The sequence below is a fragment of the Alligator sinensis genome, unplaced genomic scaffold (assembly GCF_000455745.1).
Source record: "Alligator sinensis unplaced genomic scaffold, ASM45574v1 scaffold1334_1, whole genome shotgun sequence".
In the NCBI taxonomy this organism is placed as follows: Eukaryota; Metazoa; Chordata; order Crocodylia; family Alligatoridae; genus Alligator; species Alligator sinensis.
Window position 1 is genome coordinate 610,781 of NW_005842872.1, and position 9,098 is coordinate 619,878.

Here is a 9,098-nt window from a genome sequence, read left to right on the forward strand (position 1 = left end):
CTTGTCTGGAGGAGTGTGTCTTGGCCAGGCACCGCTTGGACAGTGTTCCAGTGGGTGGCTGGCCTCGGAACTGTACTCGGGGGTCCCTTCTTCTGTTCACTTGTGCCCTTTGTGGTGAATGGCCTGTTCTGTCCCTCATAGGATCCTGCCCCGGGGGGATGGAAATGAATGCTGCTTCACGGAGTGGAGCCGAGCAGTGCCCACGGAGGTGGAAGCAGGAGGAATTGAATGCTGTGAGGTGTGTTGGCGCCCAGTCCCTAACCCGAACCCAAGCCTGGATTTATTTGTGCGCCCTTTCCCTAACCTGCACCACTACTCATTGTCAAACCTGTTCCCTAACCCTTTGCCTCACCGTAACCGAGACCCGGATTCATTCGCGGACCCATTCCGTTAACCGAACCAACACCGGACTCATTTCTGAACCCATTCCTTAACAGTAACCTGGCCCCATATTCATTTAGGAACCCCTTCTGTAATGCTAACTGGTTCCCTAACCGTCATCCAGACCCAGACTCATGTCTGGAGCTGTTCTCTAACTGTAACCCTTTGCCTGACTCAAACCCAGACCTGAGCTTATTTCTAGACCCATTCTCTAACCCTAACCCATGCCCTGATCCAGCTGAGGACCCATTCCCTAACTAACATGCGCCGCAACTCGACCCTGCACTAAGATACATACGTGGACCGCAAGGGGAAAACCACAATGGTTCTAGTCTGCCACTTTGCTTGCGAGTGAGTCATGTAGCCAGGTCATGACCTTGCTGTTACAGACTGGTTTAAACAAGTTTTTTTTCTCCAGGATCAGGTTGAAGACACGTGCAGACTTGTCTGCGTCGCGGCTACTGGTGATCGGTTTATACTGTTGCTATGCTTATGACATCACCTTTTCTATATGACCCCTTCACTGCCTATGTTCAGAGTCACACCTCATGGCAAAAATCTGAATTCGTGTATGATGCTGACCAGGAAGGCTTTCTTGATTGGACTACGTCTGTAAACCTCCATTGGCCTGTTCGTTTCAACCTCTGCCCAACAAACCAGGGGATGAAGTTGTCCCCCACAGTTTTCTGTGTTCAGAAGTGGGACTCAGCGGAACACAGAGTTGGGAGCTTGAAGAGTCTGGAGACACAGCTGACACCCGTGGCGCCAACATTCAGACGTAAGGGATCCTACCTAAGAAATCTCATTTCACGTGTCTCAGTGTGCCCTGGCCTGGACAAGTAACGTCCTCTTGGCGGTACTCGTTATGTTGATAACTGTAAGACTTAAGTTATTTTATCTGACTGACTGAAAGATACTTCAGTTGAAACGGACTGACGGGGGATCCCTGACAGGTACACTGTTCTGATTTTGTCTGGGGACGCCTAGACTTTTCTCTGTTTATCCCTTTGGCTTTCTAGCCTCTAACAGTCTGTCCTGACAGCTCTGATGTATATTGGAGAGACTGTCACGTGTCCCTCCCTTGTGTCTGGGTCACGGGCAGCCGCCCCAAGTTGGCCGCTTGCGAGCCAATCTTGAAAGCAAGGGTTCGTGTTCCAGTTTGTGCATTCCTTTTGTGTCTCTGGCACCGGGCATCGCTCTGACGAACCCGTTTCCCCTTCCTCTTGTGTTTCTGTTAAATCTCTCCTGGATTTGTTATATTATCCTGGCAATGGGTCGAGGATCCTCTTGGCCAGACCCAAAAACACCTTTGGCGTACATGTGTAACGAATATGGAACTAAATTGGGTCCAAGGAAGCAAAAGCGCTGAGTTAAATTGGCACGTGCCTGCAATCGTGACACCTATGAAAACCCTGGGTTACAGCTTCCTGATAAAGGAACCTTTGATCCCGAAAAAATAAATTACCTGACGGGATTCTTAGAGATCCCCGAGCCAAAGCAGATGACATATTGGTACCTATGGTATAATGAAGCTTAGAAAAGAAAACAAAAATCTATTGAGACTAGTCTCAGAGACTCTAATGATAAATTGAAAAGGCAATTGGCTACATTAAAGGAGCAACAATGGGGGCGGCCTCCTATAAAAGAGAAAACCCCTAGTGTTCCACCAGCTCCAAGTTGGCCTCCAACATATAAAAACCGTTACCCTAGTAGTCCGGCACCCAACGTTACCTGCACCCGAGAAGATAGGGAAGCCCTACGAGATTCCTGGGTACCTAGTCCTGTTCCTCCTCCTCCTCCTGCCCAAATAGTCAGCCGTGCGCCTGCTGCAGCTAGCTGTTCACCTACAGAGCCACCAGCAAGCCTGCTTTCTCCCCCAGCTTCAAGTAAATTAGACTCCAATGATGATTACCTACCTAGTATGTGAGAAGTTAAGAAAAATTTAAAGTCTGAATTAAGGCCCTTATACAAGGAGAAGAATATCCAAAGAGGTTCGAATGGGCAGACTGTAATAACCCTATATGCCCAAGAGGGAGGAAGAGTGATGGTGACCACCTTCGGAGACCCGCGGTATTTTAAGTCAACTGTTCTCTGCCCATTGCGACAATACCCGCCTCAAATACCAGGAGGCCAACGGACTGTCGGTCATGTCCCGTTGACGGCTAGCGATATCACTATCTGTTGTAATACCTTTCCAAAACTCAGAGAAAGCCCTTCTGACTTTAGAGGTAAGTTGCAGCAGGTCTTCGGTATTGACAGTCCCACAGTGTCTCCCGTACACTGGCTCTTAAATAGTCTGTTACATCCATAACAGAAATGACTCCTACTTGCAGAAAGTAGGAATATTCCGGATGGCACCCCTTTGCCCCAAAACGGTTACCAGTATGACGACAATCCAGGGCTGCAAAATTTACGAAATGCTAGGGCTACTTTGCTACATGCCATTACCAGAGTAGCTCAGACTCATGTAGATTGGACAAAAGTAGCAACTTGCAGACAAAATCCTGACGAGCATCCCGCCGAGTTTCAAAATCGACTTTGTGCAGCCATCCGCAGACATACCGGCATTGATCCTGCGGCAGGTGACGTGTGAGGGTGGATAGTTACCATCGACGTAAAGAATTTACGGCCACAGTGACAAGAACCGTTACAGCACTTGGTGTAGGCTGGAACCACAAAAGAAAAGACTGAAATGGTTCAGGCATCTATCGATTTACTGGGAACAGCAGCACGTGGAAAAGGAAAAAAGAAAAGAACTGAAGACTAACCTAATGGCTTTGAAAATGCAACATTTAGAACAAAAGCGGCGTACTGATCCTCGCCCGTACGCCCAACCTGGCCAGGACTTTTATCCTGGGGCCCCAATGTCCGATCAGAGCTCTCACCCAAATTGTAGCTGCAGAGCAAGTGCACCTCCTTTTCAGCTGCATTCCCAGCGTGGACCGCGTCCAGATGACATTTGTAAGTATTGCCAGCAACGAGGGCGTTGGAAAACAAACTGCCCAACCTGGCCTCAACCAGTCCGCTCTCTAGCTTTCCACTCTCCAAAATCTCCCCTCTATTACAGCTGCCGATAATGTGACTACTGTTCGTTGCAATGTTTTAAACCCTGCCTCTCTGTTACCTTTCCTGCACGATGGAGATACTCGCTTGTTAAGTCATGACTGCATTACTCAAACAGATCAGGTATTTGCTTCGCGTCCAGATCTCACAGATCCACCTCTAGTTAACCCTGATTGTTGTTTTTTTCTTGCAGACGGCTCCTGCAAAAGAGACGCGACTGGGCAACTTTGCGCTCATTCTGCTGTATGTTTGCCACATGCAGTCATTGAAGCTCACAGTCTTCCTGGTACGCGGAGCACGCAACCCGCTGAACTACTGTCCTTAACCCGTGCCTGTATTCTAGCTGGAAATCAGTCTGTTAATCTTTATACTGATTCCCACTAGGCCTTTACAGTGTGCCATTCCACAGGTCAGATTTGGAAGCATCGTGGATTCCTTACCTCGTCTGGGACTCCTATTCTGCATGCTCTTTTAACTTTTAATGCCTGGCTGGATGCAATTTTACTCCCTAAACAGATTTCTGTTATCCACTGCCAAGGTCATGCAGGAGCTTCTGATGATGTGAGCAAAGGAAATGCTTGTGCAGATAAACATGCGCAGCATGCAGCGCTTGATGGTACCTTACTTGCCGTTCCCTGTTGTCTAGTCCTTGATCTCTCAACCTCTAACATTTCTCTTCTCCAGGACGCAGCTCCAGAATCTGGAAAACTGGCGTGGCTGTCTGCCCGGCTGCATCTTACATTCTGACACCTTGTGCAAGTCTCCTGACGGGCGCATCATTGCCCCTAAATCCCTTGTCCCTCCTCTTGCACACGCATCCCATGAAATGCGACGTGCGTGCAAAACGGGGGTAGCAGGAAACACTCGAAGATACCGGTATGCGCCCACTATACATGCGCAAGCGGAAAGGATCTCACAAACTTGTGCGATATGCTTGCAACATGGGAGTAGCCAACCCACATGTGTCCAGGCTAGCGCCACTCCCTGGTCTTATGGACCATTTCGAAACTTACAAGTCAGTGTCCGTGATTTACTGGCTAGCAAAGGGCTCAAGCATGTCCTGGTCATCGTGTCTCACTTCAGTGGGTGGACAGAAGCTTACCCCACTAGAAGAGCAGATGCAGTCTCTGTAGCAAAGACGTTAATGACCGACTTGATTCCACAAGTTGGCATACCGCTGACATTAGATTCAGATCAGGGACCGCATTTTACTTCTCAAGTCCAAAAGCTTCTGGCTACTGCTGTAGGATTTACGTGCAAATTTCAGACACCCTATCATCCAGCAAACTCACGGAAGGTACCACGCATTACCCGAGACAGTACATCAAAATGACCCAAACTTTGTAAGCAAACAGGACTTTCTTGGCCCGACATGCTACCGCACCTCAGGAACATGCCTAGTACAAAACATGGACCTACGCCATATGACATTTCATTTGGTAGACGTTTGCACGTGGGTTTAAACCCTATCAAAGAGATTAAAGCAGTCGATCTGTTAGAAGGTCATGACAGTGTGTTAAGTTACTGCAAAGGACTCACGAAGACTGTCAAAGCTGTATTTCCACAGGTCAGTGCTGCTTTACCCATTCCAACTGATGTTCCCTGCCATGCTTTGAGACCCGGAGATTGGGTCCTAGTAAAGGAATTTCGCCCAAAGGACTGCCTGCAACCTAGATGAAATGGACCCTAGCAAGTCCTGCTAACCACTAATACTGCCGTAAAGGTGGATGGAAATTCCGCCTGGATACACACATCTCATTGCAAAAGGACATTAATGCCAAAGACGGAAGAACAAATCAACCCAGCACCAGCCCAGTTGGAATTAGATCCCACTCAAACGGAAACTGAGGAAGAAGGTCTCCAAGAAACGAATGAGGATACCCTTCACCTTGCTGAGCCCCCTCACAACGGTAACCTTCGTCCTAGAAGATGAGCCAAGAAAAGGTAACTGATCAGTGTTATTAACGTCAAGGTGAACTCATAGACAAGAAACCCCAGAAGACTTGCCTGCAGAGGCAAGCCAAGCAATACTTGTCAACATGACGGCTAAGTTCATGACGGCTACAGTGCTACTCAATTCAGCCGTATTGGGTGCCCTGAATGTATACCTAGGTCTGCTACAGAAGGTATCAATAGGCCAAAACGTCTCAGATTGCTGGGTGTGCGGTCTTAGTCCGCGGGCTTAGAGCGAAGGATTCCTTCTGATACCTCGCCCTTGAGTTTAGAAAATTTAACTGTGCGGGGGGCAGACCCAAAAAATGACACTCGGACTGAGGCAAGGTACCTTATGGTGCTTCCTTTACAGGGAGAAGTGTGTTGGGTACACAAGTACTCCCAGGCACATTTTTATTCGCTGGGAAATAGTAGTTGTAAACATTATGATATGGGAAAAGGAGTGTGGCTGAACAATCATACTGAAGAGAGAACATGGTGCCAAAGTGTTAACGGAGGGTATAGGCCACCTAACCACACTAGCTGACCTGGTGCAGTATCCTGCAAACCAATGAAGTGGTCGCATATCGCCATATAGGAATGCTTATTTTTAGGAGGACATTGCTATAGACGTGGCACCATGAAGTCACCATCTCCTGACAGTCTGGGAAGGCCACCTCCTACTGGAGGTCGGTTTACCTGAGACAGGTACGATGGCTCCTTTAGTAATAACCTGGCCCTGCAAGGAACCTATTGGGTATGCGGGAATAAAGTGCTACCATCAGCTACTGCCAAATCGGTTCGCATCTTGTTACGTAGCCTGGATAACCCCTCCAGTCAGAGCTACAAACGTTCTGCCTCCAGGGCATCACCGAAATAAAAGAGAAAGCCCTGAGCAAGCAGATTGCGAATGTGGTGGGAGAAACCTCCCTAAGGTTCGTTGTCTAGCTGTAATTTGATTGACAGACAGCGCGGGTAAAGAAAGACAGCTGTTTATTTGCTCAAGCAAAGACCATAAAGCCAGCAAAAGGCAAAATGCCCCCCCCCTGAAGGGTGAGGTGATCTTTTATACTTATTACAGCAAGGCAAGACTTTAGAGTTAACAAAAAAAGCAATACTTGGGCGGTGCTTTTCAAATCTTTGTAACAGCATATTTCTATTAAGCTGAACTAGCACTTTTTTTAAAGCTAAAAGTTAAGTAACAGTAACATTATAATATGTTAGCAAAACCTTACACAGCAGTAGATACTTCTCAAGGACACAACCAGTGCACCCAGAACAATGGTTTCCCTGTCTTATCTTACTTCTTGCTGTAGCTGATTTTTTAGCACACAGACACAGATCCACTTTTTAACTCAGAAAATGCTTAATACAGTTAAAATGATTACTTGACACAAGCAAAGGCTTAGCTATCAATCTGCCTTGTGGTCAGCTGCATTGCTAGGCCACAGGTCATGCCTTGTATTCAGCTGTAAAGCTAATACTTCCTAATAATCTAAATTATTGTAAACCTAACAGTATGCTTATCAGAAAACTATTCTATTTCAGGGTAATAACAAACCTGCGTACTACAAGAACAAGAAGCGATAGCTACCCTTGACACTTCTAAAAATCCTTTAGCCGTGGGACACTTAATAGGGTGTTCTGTAGCAGGAATAATTCCACTAATTACTGGCCCAGCTGTCTCCTGTGTGGGAAGACATACCCTGCGACTACAAGCGGCAGTTGAAACAGTGGCCCTAGAAGCTGAAACTGCTGCAGCCAGTTTGGGAAATGCTATAAAGAGCATAGGCCGAAATGAAGATAATGTATGACTAATGGTTATGCAGAACCGATTAGCCCTGGACTATGTTTTACTATCTGAAGGGGATGCCTGCGCTGTAATAGGCCACGAGTGTTGCACTCATGTAAACAGTACCTTAGAATTATCCGAAAACCAAGCTAATAATGCGGCGGTTCATGCTGCAAAAGCCGCTGAAGCAGCCGTCGTTCGCAACGGTTCTTCAGTACGTTGGTTTGCGTGGTTTGATCCTAGGGGATTATTCAAAGGACTGCTTGGGAAAATAATGTTTGCTTTGTGCATGGTTTTAATTTGAGGGTTAAGTTTGTATGTGACGGTGCAACTAGCTTGATGTTGCGCACAGTGGTGTGTTAGAAAGGCTGAACAAACTCTCTCATCTTGTTCCAAAGGTACGGTTAGAAACATGGTGTTAGAACTGAAAAACAATGAAATGGAGCCAGAGAAACTATGGATAGACCTGTGCCACATATACATAGAGTGATCCTCCTTCGGACGGAGCAAAGGGGGGAAATGCACGGGAGAAACAATACGGTTCCAGTCTGCTATTTTGTTTGTGAGCGAGTCATGTAGCCCAGTCATGACCTTGCTCTTACAGACTGGTTGAAACTGTTTTTTTCCCCAGAAGCAAGTTGAAGACACGTGCAGACTTGTCTGCGTCGTGGCTCATGCTGATCGGGGTTTACTCTTGCTGTGCTTATGACGTTGCCCTTTCGAGACAAGCCACTCACTGCCTATGTTCAGAGTCATACCTCACGGCAAAATTCTGAACGCGTGTATGACGCTGACCAGGAAGGCTTTCTTGATTACGCTACGTCTTTAAACTTCAGCGGGCCTCTTTGTTTGAGCCTCTGCCCAAGGAACCAGGGGACGAAGTTTTCCCCCACAGACCCCTTGTCTGACCCTAATGCACAGACGGACACTGATTTATTTGTGGACCCATTCTGTCCCCCCAGTACTTGGCGTAACCATAACTAGCCCTAGATTCCTTTCGGAGTTGGTTCCCTAACCCTAGCACTCGGCGTAACCCTACCTGGACCCGGATTCTTTTCTGAATACATTCTCCAACCCTAGCATTTGGCGTAAGCCTAACTGGATATGGAATCATGTGTGGACCTGTTCCCTAAGTGTAGCACGCAGTGTAACAGTAAGTTGACCCGGATTCATTGGTGGACCTGTGCTGTACCCGTAGGTCTTGGCGTTGTAGGAGAAGAAAACCCCAGGCCTTAATATGTTTGCAAGGAGTGCTTCGTTGAATTTTCAATGACTACTGAGCTGACCTCGGATGGCAATAGGTCAACCCATAATTTTCCCAGGTTTGCACTCTGCTGTGTTTGCAGGGACTGGGCTCCAACTAGTGGTCTATTCAACTTGTTATGTCTTGTGTCACGTGACCTGAAATTGAAAGAAACCTTTAAAAGGTTTGCTTTGATTGCCTGTGGTGGACAGGCTCAGTGCCTCCCTGCTGCAGCTGCTTGTACGTGAAGGTGTCTGAGAACGTCGTGCCGAAATAACCGAGTGATGCGTGTTTCTTCTACAGCAGTCCCCCCCGGACGGACATGGATTAATTTCTGACTCCGTTCCCTCACACGACCACTTGGCGTAGGTCTAAGTGGCCCCAGACTCCTTTGTGCACTTGTGCCCTCACCCTAGCACTCGGCTTAATCCACACTGGGCCCGGATTCATTTCTGACTCCGAGTCCTAATCCTAGCACTCGGCCTAACCCTACCTGGGCCTGCATTTGTTTCGAGATCTGTTCCCTAACCCTAACCCTTGGCCTAACCCTAACTGGGCTCCGATTCATTTGTGGGTCCGTTCTGTCCCACTAGCACTCGGCCTAACCGTAACTGGCCCCGGATTCTTTTCTGAATCCGTTCCCTAACCCTACCAGTCGGACTAACCCTAAGTGTCCCCGGATTCATT